The sequence below is a fragment of the Anomalospiza imberbis genome, unplaced genomic scaffold (genome assembly GCF_031753505.1).
Source record: "Anomalospiza imberbis isolate Cuckoo-Finch-1a 21T00152 unplaced genomic scaffold, ASM3175350v1 scaffold_114, whole genome shotgun sequence".
Taxonomy (NCBI): domain Eukaryota; kingdom Metazoa; phylum Chordata; class Aves; order Passeriformes; family Viduidae; genus Anomalospiza; species Anomalospiza imberbis.
The window spans coordinates 68,426-87,329 of NW_027099531.1; the positions used below are offsets into that span (position 1 = coordinate 68,426).

General features: G+C 45.5%; 1 pseudogene; it reads right to left on the minus strand.

The window, feature by feature from the left end:
• LOC137465837 (zinc finger protein 551-like) overlaps window positions 1-18,686 on the minus strand; it is a 51,173-nt pseudogene extending 32,487 nt beyond the window's left edge.
• Between the last annotated feature and the right edge of the window lie 218 nt (window positions 18,687-18,904).

The window sequence follows — 18,904 nt, forward strand, 5'->3', positions numbered from 1 at the left end:
GCCAGGATTGCTCTTGTTCTAGGATTTGCTCCTTCAAAAGCCAGAGTGCGGAACATATGTTCCTGGAGTTCAGGTGGCAACTCTGCATTGTCTTTTATTGCTGCTGAGAAACGGTCTGGGAATTGTCCACAGGGCTCTGTGCTTCCCTGACGGACAGTGGTATAGGGTGCAGTTTTCTTCTTATCAGGTACAGACAAAAGAGCTCAGTGGGCTAAAGTCTGTACAATTTGGTGCATTTGAATAGGATATTGTAGCTGAACTTGTGTGTTAGAATAGGGTCCTTGCCCAGTTAGCATATCTGCTTGTATACCATACAGAGGGTCTCCTACTATTAAATGTTTATTTGCTTCTTCAACTGCTAATCTTTTCCATTCTCTTTCAAACAACAAATACTGAGACGGAGTGAGGAGAAGGGAAGCAACTCTTGCACAGTCAGCAGGGGCAAGGACATCTGCTGTAAAAATCAACTGAGTAATTTGTCGGGCAGCTTCTGATCGAATACCATGGGTAGTAACTGTTTGTTTTGCTTGTTGCAGTATTTTCCAATCATGAGGTTCCCAATTTGCTTGATTATTACTGATTATTACAGGGCAAGCAAGAGAACTGGCAGCCTGCCACTCACTTTCTATGACAGCATCTCAAATCACACCCGACCATCGTTGTTGAATTGGATTTTTTCTGGCCTTGGTGCCTGCAGGGGTATTGCAAGGCATCTGGGCATCAGTGGAGCAGTAGGCTCCACAGGGGGTGTCACTGGGATTGGGACAGAAAGGGGTGTAGGAATAGTTTTTAGCACTGGCACAGTCTCTGTTTTTCTAACTGTTCCTGCGGTATGGATAATTCTGCTAATTTCTTTAAGACTTCTTGAATGGAGTCATTAGAATTTTATTTTTTAACTTTGTTCTTAGATTCAGAGCATTTTGACCTTCTAACTGTATCTTTTTCCTCTCCCTCGGACTCAGCCGACGGCATAGATTCATCTGACGCTGTGTGAGGCAAAGGAGGGTACAGGGAAGGGCGGCATTCTTTTCTTTTTCCTTTCTGCCCACAAGCTGAAACTCCCTTTTTCAGCCTTGAATCGCCCTCCACCTGAGGAAATTCTTCTATTTCTTTTGCGTCAGGCACTGCTTCCATATCTATTGCCTCTCCTGAAGGGGGATCGGTTACTTTTTCTAATTTTGGATCAGCTGCAGCAGACTCTGATGGGGCAGCCTCCTCTTTTTGTGATGGATTATTTAGCAACTGTTGCAAATTAGAGCAAACAGGGGCAGAGATTCCTTTTATGGGGACATTTCCAACTCCAAAAAAGTTAGCAAGACGTGACAGTTTGGAAGGAACTGGTTTTACATCGCCTCCCAAAGCCTCAATGGCTGTGGCAGACACCTTTTTCTCAGCTTTCATAGTCTCTAAAGTTTTGATGATGGATTTCCAAGTAACTCCTAACTCTCTGGCTTCTTTTCCATTTTTTCCACCTTCTATCATAATGCCCCTTAGGTAGTTTCCTACCTCTTGCCACTCAGATTCACTAAACAGCACAGCAGGGTCAGAAACTTTCCTTTTTTATGTGCCCATTTTATTAGGGCTATGACATCTGCTTCTTTGGTGTCCTCACCTCTCTTAGAGAGGATAGTTGTCAGTAATTTAATTGCCATGTCTAATTCCATCGTGGTCTTACCTCAGCAGGGACTTGATCAGCCGCTTAAGCTCTGGACTCTGGTCTCCTTCTTCACCAGGCCTCTCCTGCCTCCAGCTCTCCGGCTCCCAAATCAGGTGCTTGCCTGATGCTTCAGAGTCTTCTGCATTTAAGCAATCCGCATTTAAGCAAAGGTGTCCCTGTTCATGGCACCAGTATGAAGAGGGTCCCACGGAGAGCCGGCCGGAGTAATGACACTCAAACCACTGTGGAACCCCTGGGACCAAATGATAATACAGGACAACAGATTAAAGAGCTACCACGGGATGTGTTGATTGACATCAAGAATGCAGCATGCAATGCAATTTTACAAACTCCATCAGCAGGAACACCTGAAAACATCTACACAGGGATCAGGCGAGGACCTTCAGAACCTTTTACTTCATTCCTTGAGTGCCTCACACAAGCAGTGAACAGGCAAGTGAATGAAGAAACAGCAAAACCACTCCTGATTTGGGGTCTTGCATTTGCAAATGCCAACACAAAATGCAGACAAATCATCAACACACTGCCTGGTCAACCCTCGTTGGAAGAAATGGTGAGGGCCTGCAGCAGAAATGATACACCTCAACACACTGCATCCATTCAGGCAAACATCTGGGGAGAGCAACTTGAAAGGATCCTCCAAGTTCGGGATGGAAGATTTCTCAGAGCACTTCAATTACTGTTTCAACGAAACAACTTTACAGATGACACATGAAGATTGTGGAAGAGGACCAGAAGAAAGAATCACAATTACTTGTTTCTTTTTTGTGGGACAGGTTATCATTGTGTGGGATACACACTGTGAGAAAGGGACATCTTATCATAATGAAAATTGAAATAGAAAATTAAATAGCATAAATTTTTAGTAATTTATTATTTTAAGGTTTAAGTTAGGTCGTATTTTAATATTTTATTGATGATGGGCTTGATTTTTATATAGTTTGGTTTGAGTTTAAGTATTGTTTAATTAGAGTATATCACTTGAAGTTTTATTTTAGGTTTGGGCCCTGAAGAAGTTAAGTTTTATAAAAGTTTAATTGATAATGAATTTATATATTATTAATTTGATACATCTGGATTTTATAAAGTTAATATAATTTAGGAATTTTTTACCAAGATATTTTTTATATTGAGTTTCAGTACTGTTTGATTCAAAAATTATTTTAAGTTTTTCAAAGATCAAGTTTATTTAGCTAACAAAGTTTAGTTGTTTTTCTTTAATGATGGGAGGATTTCAACTGAAAAGGAAGTCATGAGACATCGATGAACATTGATTTAAGGAGGAGACACAGTTTGTTGAATCCTTGGTTTTGTTTCAGTCTTCTGTGTTTTATTATAAGTTTATCAATATATAAGAGTCTTAAAGGAATTTGTTTTGGGTTTTCTGAGATTGATTTCATCATTTAATAGTCAGTTTTTATAGTCTGTTATTTCTTTATATAATGATACAAAGGGTGTTTGTTGTTTTCAAATCCTTTCTTTTATTTTTTAACTATTTCAGTGTTTTATAAATATTAGTGTTAAGAAATTTTATCTTATTACTAGCTGAAGCCTTGTGCTTTGTTCTTTCATAGCAAATTTTCGTATGTTTTAATGTCCTTTATGCAATCTTATCCAGGTTGCATGCCATTTTGAAGTCTCATTTTGGTTTCTAACTGTATTGTGCATTTTTCTAGGTGGACCTTCTGGTTTGTTTTTATATCTCTTGTGAGTGGAATAATTGCATTTCTATTTTTTATCATTCTCAAATGTTTTTCAGAAGATCTCAAAGGGAGATGTCTGAAACATTTTGTCAGCCTTTTGTCAACTGTTGATCTTATGATTTTGTCCAATTGACATCCTTTTTCCCTCAAAGAAGTTTCAAGGAAAATGAATCTTTTTGTCATCTGATCGATTTACCCTCTTGAACTTCAAGTGTTTATTTTATGTGACAATGTTATGATAGGTTGTTATGTTTTAAGTATCATATATGTATTGTTGGTACAAGCTTGGTTTTAGATAATATGTTAGGGGACATCACTCCAGTTTAAAGTTTGGGCCCTGGCCAGGCTCTGATTTTAACTTGGACAGATGAGTTTGCCAGCAAAATCCAGAGGTTTCTGCACAAAAAATGAATAATATGCAGGTCATTTTGACCTACCAATTCGATCCTACAGATGGAACAGCTGAGGCAGCTTTGAGGTGAAACTTGTCAGCCTTGCCCGGGAAAGGATGCCGAGGATTTTCACTGCAAACAAATGTTGCAGCTGTTTGCAGACTCTGAAGTGCTGGCACAATGTTTCTAATGATTATGCTTTGTTCAATTTTATATATGTTATTTAGAATCTCTTTCTTTTGAATCTTCTTGATTTTTTTGTCAGTTTTGGTAAGTTTTATGCATTTTATCATTGAGGTATTTTGTCTTATTTTATATTATGTTTTGTATTTTTCAACCTTCCTGTTTAAAAAAAAAAAAAAAAAAAAAAAGGAGGAGAGAAAGGTGAAGAAGTGCCTGAAATAAGGCTGGAATGAGGTTGGAGATGTTGTGTATTTTAATCTTTTGAAATAATTCTTTTGTAAAGCGCACTTCACTGATCATCGAGTGAAACGTGAGGAGAGTCCCAGACACTGGACAGATCAAATTGAAAAAACCACTCAAATTAATAACTTTGGGAAAGAATTGTGTTTGTGTTTTCACAGGGGTTGAAAGTATGCGTGAGATCTTGTTGAGTTCAGAGGAGAGCAGATCCTGACTCCAGAAGCAGAGAAGTCAGCACGCAGACGTGAGCAGGTGTCAAGACAGCGGAGATCTCTTCGTTCTACATGCAAAAAGAGGACTCTGGGACTTGGGTTTCTTTTGGGACTTGAGTTGTTGTCTTTCCATTTCAGGAAAGGGAGATGATGGTGTTGCATTCCAGATTCCCACAGGGAATGAGGCCTGCAGTTTGATCAAGTGTTATACTTGTGCCTCATCTTCTCACTGATTGCCTTGGGCAATGGGGTGGTTTTGTTCATGTTTCAACCAAGGGAAATGTTTGGAAAACTCGGGGCAACACATCAGGGTTGACACTATCAGTCTGAAACACTCAAGGCCAGAAAAGCCCTTTTCAACATGTTTGAATTTGCCAGGGAACAAATGGCTGATTCCAAAAGATATCCCTCCAACAATTTTGCAATTTGGAGAATGGAGGTGGTGTTTGGATGGGGTTTCTTTCTGCAGCTCCTTATGAGCCTTGAGAACTGGAAAGTTGTGGCAAAAATGAATTTTTATATAATTTTTCGGCTTTTCGGAGTGGCACAAAACAAAGATAAAATCATAGAAGTCACTCCAAACCACTGAATTTGCAAAGAAGCATCATCTTGGTGTATCTACACTAAGATGTCGAACAAACCATCCAACCAGGTTTCAAAATAATTGCCACGAGAGATCTTTTTCATTTGTAAGACAGTTTGATTTGCTATCCCTACAGATATCAGGGATAGTCCATGCAGCATTGGCAAATCTTTTGTTAACACGCAGCATGACTTTGATAAAAGAGCAAGAAGGAAAAAATCGAATGAGTGAAGTGATCCAGATTGTGACAATGATAATGTTAACACATGGAAAAAAGGCTCGGAAAACTGGGATGGTTCTGCTTTCACAGCAGGTGGCATCAAAAAGAGCCTTGGCACAGCTGGATCAAAAGAGGTTGTGGGCAGAGTAAAGATGCCCATGCCGTTTCTTTTGCATTGAATGATTTGTTAGCTAGGAGTGTGAAATGAGAACAAAGCAGCAATTGAACATCTCTTGTGGGCACATGGACACAAGAGTGATAAATGTGAAGAGGTATCATGAGAGAAAACACACCTGGAGGGAAACTAAATCTTAGATGGATGCTGTGTTCAATTTGTTTAACCTTTCACAGTTGTAGAAGGAAATTTTGAAAACAGTTGTATATCTTTACAGGGTATTGTAATTCTTCTGATGCTTGTGCCGTGCATGCTTTAGCGCATGCGGCAGACCACAGACAGAGCTGTCAAAGAAGTGTTCTTGGTTCAAGAAGGAGGGGGAGATGTGGGAATCCAGGGCATCCCTCTGGCTGCCCTGGATAGTCTGGGACCCTGGCAGGGGGTCCGGAACCCCCCTGTACAGAGCCCCAAGAGACACTGCCTCTGTTCTCTGTCCATGCAAACGATTTTTCAATCTTTCAGGATGAATTACAAGCTCTGACTGTTTGATTTAAGTAGTAATTAGTGTGGCACGGGTGCAAAAGTAGAATTTTAGCATTCTAGATAAGGGGTTCAAAGGGGGCAAGGGGCAAGATGGAGGAAACTGGGCATGTCTTGTCCTTTTTCTTCTTCTTCATGCCCTCCATGTTTCACTGTGGTGTTGGCATTTTTCTATGGGTTTAGGCTGGGGACACACTGTTCAACATGGGTGATAGGTATTGGCTCATTATTGTAAATATAGCACACGTAGTTTTTGGTATATAATGTTTGTAACATCCCACTGAGGGGCAGAGCCCCACACACTGTCCTGCAAGACAGACCTGCTGCAGGTCAGAAAGAAAATATTTTAGAGAAGAAGAAATAAACAACCTTGAAAACCAGCAGAGATGAATTACGACTCCTTCTTTGGCAGCGGGGCTGAAAGACAGAGACTTTCTACCATCTTGGGAGCATCTACATATCACAGATCCCGACAGGTTTTGGTTCGGGTTTTTTGTTTTTGCTTTGGTTTTTTTTTTCATTTTGTTTTGATTTTGTGCTTTGGTTTGATTTGGTTTGGTTTTGGGTTTTTGGGTTTTATTCCCCCCCCTTTTTCTTTTCTCTTCTCTTGAAGGAATGGCTCTTCTATTTGCTTGGAACAAGAAACTTGTCCGGAAAAGAAATTTTCTTGGCAAATTTTATTTCGTTTCCTTTAGTATCCAGAGCACTCCCAGACCGAGCTGACGGGCAGCCCGTGCCCTGTGCTCGGCCTGCTGGCACGCTGAACTGTCGAAACGGCCTCCCCACCGCCCCTTGCCCAGGACCCTACAAACCCTCCCCTGCAAAACAGCATCTCAGCGGGGCCAGCGGGGAAGAGAAGCACGTACGTGCGGCGGAAATCAGCAGCAGCCGCCGGCCCCCGATGCGACTCGGCCCGCCCTGCCCCACCGCAACGCTGGTGGCAAGCGGCCGGCCGCTTTTGGGTGGGTTCTTTGACGGCCCGCAGAGGTCTTCGGCCCTCGGTGGGGGTCTGGGGGGTCACGGGGTATCGGTGCTGAGGGACGGTATTAAATTCTGGGGTTTTTTTTGTCGTGTAGAGGCACATGTTTCTGAAATAGAGCTGTCTTTTTAAACTATTATTTCTGTTTGCTCCAAGAGGATGTTAACAGACTACATAAATTCGAGGGGAGTTATACTTGAAACACTCCGAGCTGCATTGGCGATATTTCCATGTGGCTGGTGGGGATGATGTGAGACATGGAGGACATTCACATCTTCCCAGAGCATCAGAGAAGGTTGAGAGCGCTGCCTCAAGTGTTTCAAGGGGACTGACATTTATTTTTGTAATTCTTTTTCTATCACTACGTTGGTATGTTAAACTCCACATATGTGGTTTTCTTTCTCCTTGCCTCTTTGGATCACCAAATCATGTTTCTCTGTGGAATTTCTTAGTCTTGTGTGTAGTTCTTGTTGGGAATGGTATCTGAGGAGTTTCAACACAGACACATTTATGTACTAATGGACAATTTTTTAAAGGAGATAGATTTCTTGTTGCTTTGAATGTAGATTACACCTCCACAGGCACAGAGATGTGACACTGATGCTGTCTTCTTCAGCTACAACAAATGCTCTCCAGTTAGTTACGTTTCATCTATGTCAGCACCCTGCCCTTACGGGAGCTATTTCTGCTCTGTTTTTCAAACTTATGTCTTCCTATGCATGGCAGAATTGCACTCAGGAAGGTGTGATGGGACAGGCTGTAAACCCTTCATCGGGGCTTATGATACGTTTGTCATGAGTTTAACACCCAGAGGAATTTAATGAGTAAACAGAATGACATGCTATTTATTTACAAGCTTCTCTTTTGCTAGATTTGCATGCCACTGTGCATGCTATTCCACTGTGTAGAGATGTGTTTGGATGTGTTTGTGTGAGAGAGACGGAGGAAGCAAGATGAAGGGATCTTGACAACATTTTCATAAATTCAGGAAACAGTTGCACTCACTGAAGCCAATGAATACAGAAACTGAAAACCTGACATGAGTTATGAAAGTTAGCAGTAAAACCCTCCTAACATACAGCCAGCCTTCTCACAGCTAGGCCTTTTGAGATAATTCCCAAAAGCAGCATATACCATATGGCAATGGCATTTATTGTGGATTTGACACTCACGATTAGTGAATTCCTCTCAACTTCAAAAGCAGATAGCCTTTGGCAAAATCCTGATGGATGCATCTGGCAGGTAGAGAGGGGGAGAAAAAAAATATTGAGGTCAACACAGGAAAAAAAGAAATGTCTGAAATCTTAGTTTAGAATAGTGGCAGAGACCTGCTGAGAATGGTTGGGAAAATGCCTGAGCTCGTTTAAAAAGACAATGAGCAGATGATTGATATTTAGGCCCTGACCCAAACTTTTATTAGCAACTTTATAAACCTTTCAGTTTGGCTTGAGGGATACCGTTTCCTGTCCAAACTTATCCACCTATATCCCTGTAGGGGGGAAAGCAACAACAGATACAGATGCAAAATAGCACATAAATCTTAATTTGGAGAGCTGTGATGGAACTGAAAAGCCAGAAGAAAGAGAATTACGAGAATTTATTGTGCCTTGCCTTACCTTTCTGGGGGGGTGGAAGATGTGTATTTTTCCACATGGATCAAGAAAAAATTCATTGCAGTTTTTTCACACTTACGTATTGTAAATGATACCAGTATGGCTTATCATAATTAAACCATATTTTTGTTGTTGATATCAGGATGTCAGATGTACTGAATATTCAATAAAGTTGTCAGAATTAAGTCCATCTTCCTTCTCCCAAGTGTTTCAGACAAAATAATTCCAAGGTTTCTGTAAGATGTAGGAGAAATGAGCTGTCTTGCCAGTTCTCATAAGATTGTTAGTCATGTCACTGACAAGTCCTGGCATCTCTGTTCTTTGGAATTAAGACTTGAAATATCATGAGGAGGAGAATACAAGGTTCTTTCCCTTCTTTGTGGAAAACAGACGAAAACTGGCAACATCAGGCAGTTCCAGAAAGCTGGTCACATGTGTGTGTTTGAAGGGAAGTTTTCACTCTCTTCCAGGTGCAGTGTGTTTATGGCATAGGTCCATCTTCCCAGAGGAGCTGAGCATTTGCTGGGGCAGGAGAGCTGAAAGTAAGCAAGATTTTGCTCCACAGTTACTGAATCTCCCAGCTGCATCAGTCAGTGGTGGATGGGGAAGAGGGAGAGGGTGGGGTAGTTAAAGATGTGTCTGTGACTACAGGAGTGCTTCAAGAAACCACAGCATGTCACAGCTCCTTTGTGTTCAGACAGCAATTAAAATTTTAGACCTTCTCTTAATGGCAGTTACAGGTTTTCATCTTCTCTGGGTTTTCATCTTCAGAAGTGGGAATCTGTGCTGGAAATGTTAAGATATTCCAGGGAGTCATGTGGGGATCAATGCAATACAATGCATTTCCTTTATTGCATGGCATACTCTAAAAATGTGTTCTAAAAAATTGTGCATGTATAAAACTAAAGCTACACACAACTCAATTGAAATATGTTGTAATACAGAATCAAAGTCATATATTCTCCACCTCTGTTTATATAATACACTGTGATCTTTAATCACATATCCTTTGTTCCCACATTTTCCCTGATCCATTAGTTGAAAAATTCTCTTCTTCACTTATACTTAACTTTTAGATACTGATTCATGTCATTACTATCCCAGAAATTGTCACTGCTTGCTCTTGTGATGTTTTTAGGGTGCTCGCTCTGCATAGACCTTACTTAATCTATGCATCTTAGATACAAGTTTGAGGTGCTTCTATTATTATGTTATAGCTTTAATACATGGAGGAGCTAACAAACTGTCTTCTAATAGAAGACTGACATCTTTAGAAAACCAGGGGATGAATTATTCCTTATTTTCATACTCTTTGTCTAGCTCTGCTTTCAGTCTAAGAGAACTGTGTGTGTTTATCATTCATTTTCGTGCACCTGGACATAGCCTGTGACCTTCATCCAAACTGCAGAACTCCTTAAGCACAGAAGTGACATTCAGCTTCCCTAAGAAGTGCATCCTCCTTGTCTGCTGCATCATTTAACATGCTCATTCCAACGTCTAGAGCAGATGCAGAAGGTTTTCATATACCAGTCTCATTCATTAATGTCATTTTCAGGACAGCATCAGTTTTGTTACTAAAGAATGGAAGACTCTGTGTCCTAATTCATATAAGTTCAATTCATACAGTGTAGACAGTCATGTCTCTATCTTCTGGGTAATAATATTTTTTAATTAATTGAGAGGTACTTCCATACATATTTTCTGAGTGTATCTCTAGGTTCTACTTTATAGGGAAAAGTAGACTATAGCCAAACCAGAAGATTGATTGCCGTCTCAGGAAAAAAAACCATTTGCATTTTGCAGCTGTGCTTGATCTGCTGGAAGAAGGAAGCAAAACCAGACAAAGTCCTGCTCCTGTGGTAGCATCAGCAGCTGTAAATCTGAATGCTTATGAAAAACAAGGAAAGTGTGTTGAGTGAAGAAATGGTGTTTTCCTCTTGTTTGTTATTTAATTAATTTTTGGTGGTTTGTTATCTCTCAGAAAAATCTATCCCAGATTCCTTTGCGGAAAAACATGAAGTGTTTATGTGAGAGTGAAGATCCTACTACTGGAAGATTGTATAGTTATGCAAAAGAATTTGCCTGTTTTGTCTCAAAAATGCTTTCTGGAGGCAGTTATCATTGAGACTTATAATATACCCGAGATTGATGATGGATGGGCACTGCTGTCCATGCAAGGAAAGGCTCTTGTATGTGCATAAACTAAATATAAATGTGAAGGCATTTATAAATAGAAAAACCAGCAAATTTCTTACAGACTTTTTTTTTTTCTTTTTTTAAGCTAGTGAACTTGAAGGTCAGATCCAACTATATGTTGCATTTTCTGTCATATAATTATCATATATATAATGTCCTGGAGAGCAGCTTCCAGTCACTGACATCAACAGTTTACATAGCAGATGAACTAAGAATAACCTGGGAGAACTGACCCATATCAACCTCTTAAGTGTAAACTGTAGCTCACAACAGTTTTTGTGTTTTCATGGTCACAGAAGGGCCTCAGTTGGGTAATAGAAGAATTGTGTTCAAAAAATACGGAACTATTCTGCTGAGTGTTCGCTTTATTAAATCTTGGAAAATGAGAGGAAACAAATCTGGAAGAGTGATACTTGGCAAATAATTTTTGCTCCCTTGTAAAAAGAAGGAAGGGACAACATCAAAAACAGCTTCCCTAGAAGAATGCGGGGAAGATACATGATAAGTAGCATCAGCTCGGAAGAGAGTTTAAAACTCTTTATTGGAATACTTTTACTAATGACATCTGTTAAGCAAATCCAATTCAGAGCAGTTTTAGCAATCCCAACATTATTCTGCTACACACCAATGGGTGAGCGTGATCAGCCTGACGTCAGTGTCTGTCTGGCAGTGGCCATCTGTGGTCACGATGCAGGTACTCAAGTCACATCCTGCTTCCCTTTCCTCCCTCCCCACTTCTGCAGTTCCATTTAGAGATGAGTTCCCCAAAGAAAGGTCGAGGAGTATAATCTCTCCTGTACTCACAGTCCTTTGGAGATAAATACACAAAGAGATAGCAGAAAGAGACAGAAGTTCCTTTCTCAGGCAAAGAGATTGGCTAAGACTGTTTAAGGGAGACAATTTTGAAGATGGTGGGAGTGACAGAGGTACATCTTTGCACCAATTTGAAAACACAGACATTCTACTTTCAGAACAAAATCCTGGCTATACCAGAAATTTGCACGGTGTTGAACCACAGAGTTTGAGAGCTAAGAGGTTATTGAAGGCATAACATTTTGTAATTAAATTATTTGGCCTTTTTAGGATGGTATTAACTCTTCCTGTGCATCATCCAAGCAGCCTGGATTTCTTCCAGAAAGAAAGAAATCTCACTAAATCTGTAACAGAGCATTAGCTTACATGACATCCTACCCCAAAGTAATAAGTATAAATACTACTAATAAAAAATGTCCCCCACCAGTATTAAATAAAAGCCTACACTTGTACACTGAGAACATCCCTGGGTCATGTCACCCAAATTTGAATTTGACAAGGGTTGTGTGTGAGGGTGCTTGTGCCTGCTCTGTCAAGGGAAGCTCTGGTGTTCCCAGGTTCCCGAGTGATGGATCTGCACTTGGTGTCTGTTGGGGCTCGGGGTGCCCAGGGCCACGATGAGTTCCCTGACCGGGCTGGGGACGGCGGGCGGGGCTGGCCTGTGCCGCGCTCTGGGTTCTGTGACATCGCAGGCGCCGTGTCACAATGGGGGCAGCTAGAAAAGGCCCCAGCGGGTGCCGCTGCCCCAGTAGAGCCTGGGCAAGCGGTGAGTGCACAGCAGTGAGGAGACGGGGCTGGGGGCTGGAGGAGGGCTGGGGGAGAAGCGCCGGTACCTGGGGCTGCCCCCGCATCCAGGGCCCAGCCCCGGCGGGAGCGCCTCGCTGAGGGCGCGCTGCTTGCTGGGGCAGCGGTGCAGGCCTTGCCAGCTGCCGGGGGCCCTCTCCTTCCTGCCGCCACATCCCTGCTGCTCCTGCCCCTCATTGTCTGTCTCCATTCCGGCCCCACTGAACCCCTTCTGTGTGTCCTCCTGCAGACCATGGCTTTACTGTCACTGCTCTTCGTGCTCGTGCAAAGCCTGATCCAGTACCCCCAGCCGGCTGGGGATGGGCTGGATGAGGCCACGCACCAGCGAATGAAGGAGCGTCAGGAGCTGCTGGACCGTGAGATGGCTCAGCTGCTGCAGGAGCTGGAGCGGGGGCCCCTGGAGCAGCAGGACGAGGGCTGGGGAGCCGTGCTCTTTGGTGCCCTGCAGCAGTGGCCGGTCTGGGTTCTTGCTGGCGTCCTGCTCTTCTTGGGCCTGTGGTTTAGCTGCAGGAGAAGGAGCTGTGACACCAGCAGCAGCAGCAGCAAGGACCAGAGCTCCTGCAAGAACCTGGGAGATGAGAAAGGAACAGAACAGAAAGAAAACAGCACTGATCCAGAGGAAGGTGGAGAAAACACTGATGTGACTGTGGAGGCAGATGACAGCAGCACTGAAAATGACAGAGGAGGCAGTCCTGTGGCTGTAGATGAAGGAGACAGTGATGATGCCTTCGAAGGCAATGACGATGTGAAGGTGAAGGAAGACAGCGATGTTCACAGAGACAATGGACATGATTTAAAGAAAGATGAGGGACGGAGTGATGGGGATGTGCCAGGAGACAGTCGTGGTGACAAAAATGAAGAAGAACCTGGCCATGTTGTTGGAAATAAAGAAGACCTAGATGAAGCAAATGAAGGAGAACACAAGGATGTGCGGGTGGAGCAAGACAAGGACACTGGAAAGGAAGAAGAAGGAGATGGAAATGAAGAAAAAAACAATAGTGTGACTATAAAGGTGGGCGACAACAATGACATAAATGAAGGTGAAGACAACATAGATGGACAGGAAAAATACATGGATGTGAAGGTGCAGGAAAGCAGTGATGCCAGTGAACAGAGAAGCAGAGATGTGACTGTGTCTGAGCAGGAAGATAGCAGTAAATGCGGGAATGAAAGTGCCCATAATGGTTTTACTGGACCTGAGAAAGAAAATAAGGATGTTACAGAAGAAGATGGCAATGATAGAAACAAGGTTGAAGAACAGGGTGATGTGAACGTGGAGGGAAACAAGAACAAGGATAGAAAAGAAGACAAACAAGGTAACGTGGCTGCCAGTGAAAAAGTTGGCAGTGATGGTGGCAAGGAAGAGAGCGGCAATGGTGGACCCGAAGACAGAGAAGACACTCAGGATGCTGGGAATGAGCAAGGCATCCTTTTAGTGGATGGCATACAGTGGCCTGTGGAGGACCTGGAGAGAGGTTGCTCAGTGGTAGCTGAGCTGATGGAGAGCTTCACACGTGTCTTTATGGACAGCGTGAGCAATAGCTTCTACCCGGTGCCTCAAGAAGCCATCGGGGTGGGCAGTGCCTTTGAGGGCTGGAGTCCCCGTGGGTGGGATGGTGTGTACCACGTGCTGGTCCCACTGAATCCCCCGCCAGGGCACGTCTTCCACCTAGAGCTGAACAGTGCAGGGCAGATGGCAACATGGACCTTCAGCGTCCGTGTGGAGCTTGCGTGCTTGTGCGAGAGGGAGCGGCTGGGCGAGAAGCTGTTGTGCTTCCTGCACCACTCGCAGGAGGAGCTGTGGCGGGAGCAGAAGCGCAGCCTCCTAGAGACACTCTGCACCGGCTCCTACCTGGATGTGGAGAAAACCTCCCGCTGGTTCTACCAGTTGGTGAGATGCTCGTGGCTGCACGTGCCTCAGTCATACTCATGGCACTTGGTGTTTCAGCCCTGCAGCCGGTCCTGCCAATTCCAGCTGAGCAAAGGCAAGAAGAGCCTGACGGTGGAGATGCTCTTTGGGGTGCGCCAAGGGGACTCTGACATCTTTGTGGTCAGCCATCCCACAGAGGCCCAGAAAGGCAACTCCAGCATCTTTGTGAGCAGTCAGCCCGCCGAGGCCAACATCATTGCAAGCACAGCGTGGCCTGAGACATATGCTGTGGCAGAGGCAAAATTCTTGCAGCACATCGCCAGGCAGATGCCGTGCCAGAGCTTGCACCTGAAATGCCTGCAGGTCTTCACCTGCATCCTGAGGGGCACAGGTTTTTCCAGCTCTACCTGGAAGACTGTGGTCATGCACGTGCTGACCACCGTACCGCTGTCCCGGTGGCGCAGGAGGGAATTTGCACAGCGGCTGTGGGACATCATGGCGTACCTGCGCCGCTGCCTGCACTTGAAACACCTGGAGCACTTTGTGCTAGGCAACGGGAGGCTTCCTGCAGAGATCAGCTTGCCGCCAGCAATGCGAAGGCTTCAGCCACTCAACCTCTTTGAGCACCTGGCCCGAGATCCTGCTGCCCACCTAGAGGCGCTGCAAGCTTATGGTCGGCTGCGATTTCGCCTCCGGACGCTGCTCTCCAGCTACTGAGAGGAGTTCCCTGCACAGAGCTGTGCTGGGGGGGTCACACCCGATGGCAGCCACGTGAACGCTGCATAATTGTTGCATTTGTCACTGGCAATCCTGAAGCTGCTCTCCTGCTCCTGCGGAAGGAAGATGCTGCAGCACATGGATTCATTGTGCAGACACATCTCTGAGTGGCCTTGCCCTTCACCTTCCAGTTACGACGGTGCTGTTGCCTAAGTCTATGAGGCAGAAACTGGCTCCACCTGCACATCCTCACAGAAGAACAGTGAAGTTGATGGAGGTTGCTTGAAATATCTCGAAGACAGCAACCTAGTCTGTTAGGGACTTAATGTAGTCATTTAATGAGCTGTAGCTTTAATTAGACTAGTTTCTTAGCATTCCTTCCAGATGCCCTTTAGTCTTGTCAGTGTATAACTATTCTGCAAAGTTACCCTTAGTGTAGAGAAATACCCTACTGTAGTTGCTTGTCTGCTTTTAAATAATATTTGAATATCTATGTTTGAGAAATTAATAAAAGAAAATAAGTTTCTCAAATTGCCTGAAATGTGTCATTCTTTGCATTTAACCCTCTGTATTTAGAGAATGTCCTTCCTATACCCCTATCTGAAATAAAAACTTTTTGCAAACAGAGATGTTGGATATATGAAGTATGCTGTCTCTCAAGCATTTCCATAGAAACGCTTGAAGCTTGAAGTGAAAATGCCCTGAAGTGCCTGAAATTTTGCAGCAGAGTACTCCTGAATTTTTAGGAATATTTGGAAAAGTTTTCTTCACACAGTCACTTCTATACGCTCCTGGGGAACAATTCAGTCCTAAGAGCTGAAGTCAGAGAAGTCCCTAACTGCAAAACATGTGGTTCAATACATCTTTTTTTGTCTTCTCATAACCAAGGTTTTGGCACAAAATTGTGACAGTGGAAAGTCATTTTTCTGTTTTTCTCTTTTCTATATTCCTGGTTATCTGTGTCCTTTCGGAGAGGCCCTGCAGGTCTATTAATATAACCTTTTCCACCAGGCCTATATAATATTGTCTAGCAGTGAGAGCCACTTTCCATGCACAGCTTTATCCATGGTCAGATGCAGCTAAACAAAATATGATTTACTTCTTGCCATACATAGTAGAGATTCATGGTAGTTTGGAAGCAATTATTCTCTTTGCCTTTGTACCAACACATCAAAGAACAAACAGTGACATTGCAGGGTGACATCTCAGAGTCTTCTGTGACATCACAGAGCAGCTGTCTGACATCACAGGGCGACATCTCAGAGTTGTCTCTGTGACCTCACAGGGGCTGTGTGACATCACAGGAGGTTGTATGACATCACAGGGGCTGTGTGACATCACAGGGGCTGTGTGACATCACAGGGGCTGTGTGAGGTCACTGGGGAGGTGACTCTGCCCCAGCCCCCCCTCCCAGTTCCCCCAGAGAATTCCAATGCTGCTCGTGCACAGCGGGGTCCCCTGTCCCCCCGGGCCCCCCTCCCCCGGCGCCGCAGCCTCCCCCAGAGGATGTTCCACGAGATCGACCCCAGAGCCTGACACAGGGCCATGGGGGGCGGGACAGGGGACAGGGACCCCCCGGCAGCGTCCCCGTGTCCCCCAGGGCCAGAGCCTGGCCCAGGGCTCCTTCACCCTGTTACCAACGAGGGCTTGAGAGCGCTGAAAAAATCCCCGGCAAGGGAGCAGCAAAAAACAGATTTAATATTGAGCAACAGCACCACAAAGTTCCTTGGCAAGAGTCACTCTGCTCCTGACTGGACACTTCAGGCACACCAAGGAAACGATGGGATGGGGGGGTGTCACACACGCTCTGGGGGGACACACACAGCCCCAGGGACCCCCCCATATCTTCTGCAGTGCCAGGACGATGAACCCCAACCAGGAGCCACTGACCTCTGGCAGTATCTTGAGGGTGGGGTTTGGTGGAAGCTTTGGGAGTCTGGGGGAGTCACAACCACCCAAAAACGCCCTCCCAGCCCCACAGCCACTCCCAGACTCCTCAAACCACCCCACAGCTCCCAGCCAGGACCCCCCCCAACTACTCCCTGCAAGATAAATGACCCCAAGAACCACCAAAACCCGTTTCCATCTCCCCCAGGACCCACCCAAATTCTCTGCAAGCCACACAGCCCTGTCAGGGACCCAAATCTCCCTCATAGACCCTGCCAGGCCCCCTCCCAGCACCACAAATGCCCACAGGATTGACAGAAGCCCTTCCCAATCCCCCCAGGGGCCCCTAAACTCCCACCTCCCATGGCACTGACCAGGAGAGGTTGGTGGACAGGAACATTTACAGCCAGGAGCAGCTCGGGCACTTCAGCAGTGATTTGGGCACTTTGGGGGAACATCCCGGATAGGGAGACCCAGGCCAGGGACTGGGACAGACAATTAGAATTCTTGGAGAACAGGCGGGCTCAGGTGGACACCTTTTGCCGGCACACCTATGAGATTGTGGACATGTCCCCTGCCTTTGATAGCTTCAGAACACCCAAATCCTCCCAAATATTCTATTGAACCAACCCCAAATTCACCCCCAAATCCTGGTAAATCGTGCAGCTTTAGATCGCTTTTCTCAATCTCTTTATTTTCATGCCAGTTTTGGTTGTTTAGACAGGGTGAAGAAAAAAATTATTGAAATGGAAAAGACCTCCAAGATCATGCAGCACTGCTTGATGCCATCAGAAGAAATAACTGGACAGAGTGGGTGAGATTTATTTGGGGTGTAAAGTCAACAAATCGCTTTCTGCCAGTGAATTTCCAGTTTAGATCAGAGTCCTGATGGATGTTCCTGCCCCTGTGTTCATCCAGGTGCCTATGGGGAACCAGGAGGACGTGGAGACCACCTTCCAGGTGTCTTCTCAGTAGGGATCACTGGGAATGTGGGTCACCAGGGCTCTGACCAAAGTGGGTCCTCCCATGGGGGATGGAGTTGGAGCAGGGCACGAAGCTCTTCCCACAGCTGAGGCATTTGCAGGATTTCTCTTACCGGTGCCTCCGTTGGTGTTGGGTCAAGGTAGAGCTCCTGGAGAAGCTCCTCCCACACTGGGGACACTCGTAGGGCCTCTCCCCAGTGTGGACGCGCCGGTGGGTGACGAGGTGGGACTTTTGTTTGAAGCCCTTCCCACAGTTAGGGCAGCGGAAAGGCCTCTCCTGCGTGTGAATCCGCTGATGTACAAGGAGACTGGAGCTGGTCTGAAACCTCTTCTGACACTGGGCACACTCATAGGGCCGCTCCCCAGTGTGGATCATTTGGTGGATGATCAGCTGGGACTTTTGGCTGAAGGTCATCCCACATTCCCCACACTTGTATTGTCTTTCCCCAGTGTGGATCCTCTGGTGGCTGATCAAGGGGGACCTCTGGCTGAAGCTCTTCCCACATTCCCAACACTCATAGGGCTGTTCCCCAGTGTGGATCCTCTGGTGGCAGATCAAGTGGGATCTGCAGCTGAAGCTCATCCCACATTCCCCACACTCGTAGGGCCTCTCCCAGGTGTGGATGCGCTGGTGGGTGACGAGGTGGGACTTTTGTTTGAAGCCCTTCCCACAGTTGGGGCAGCGGAAAGGCCTCTCCTCCGTGTGAATCCGCTGGTGCTTGAGGAGACTGGAGCTGGTCTGAAACCTCTTCTGACACTGGGGACACTCGTAGGGCCTCTCCCCAGTGTGCATGCCTTGGTGGGTGACGAGGTGGGAGCTGCAGCTGAAGCCCTTCCCACACTCCCCACACTCGTAGGGCCATTCCCCGGTGTGGATCATCTGGTGCTGGATCAGGTGGGAGCTCTGCCTGAAGCTCTTCCCACACTCCAAGCACTTTTAGGGCTTCTCCCCATGGTGAACCTGCTCATGGCCCACCAGCTCCGAGCTCTGGCTGAAGCTCTGTCCACCTTCCTGGCACAGGATGCCAGGGCTTTTTGGGCTCCCGGGGTCCCTTCTCCCCTCCCTCTCTGCTTTGGGCTGCAGGGGCTCCAAGGAGCCCCCCCTGCCCCTCTTCAGGCTGTTGAGGGTCCCGCCAATGACGGCGCTCCCCCCTCTCTGGGCTCCCCACTTTGGGC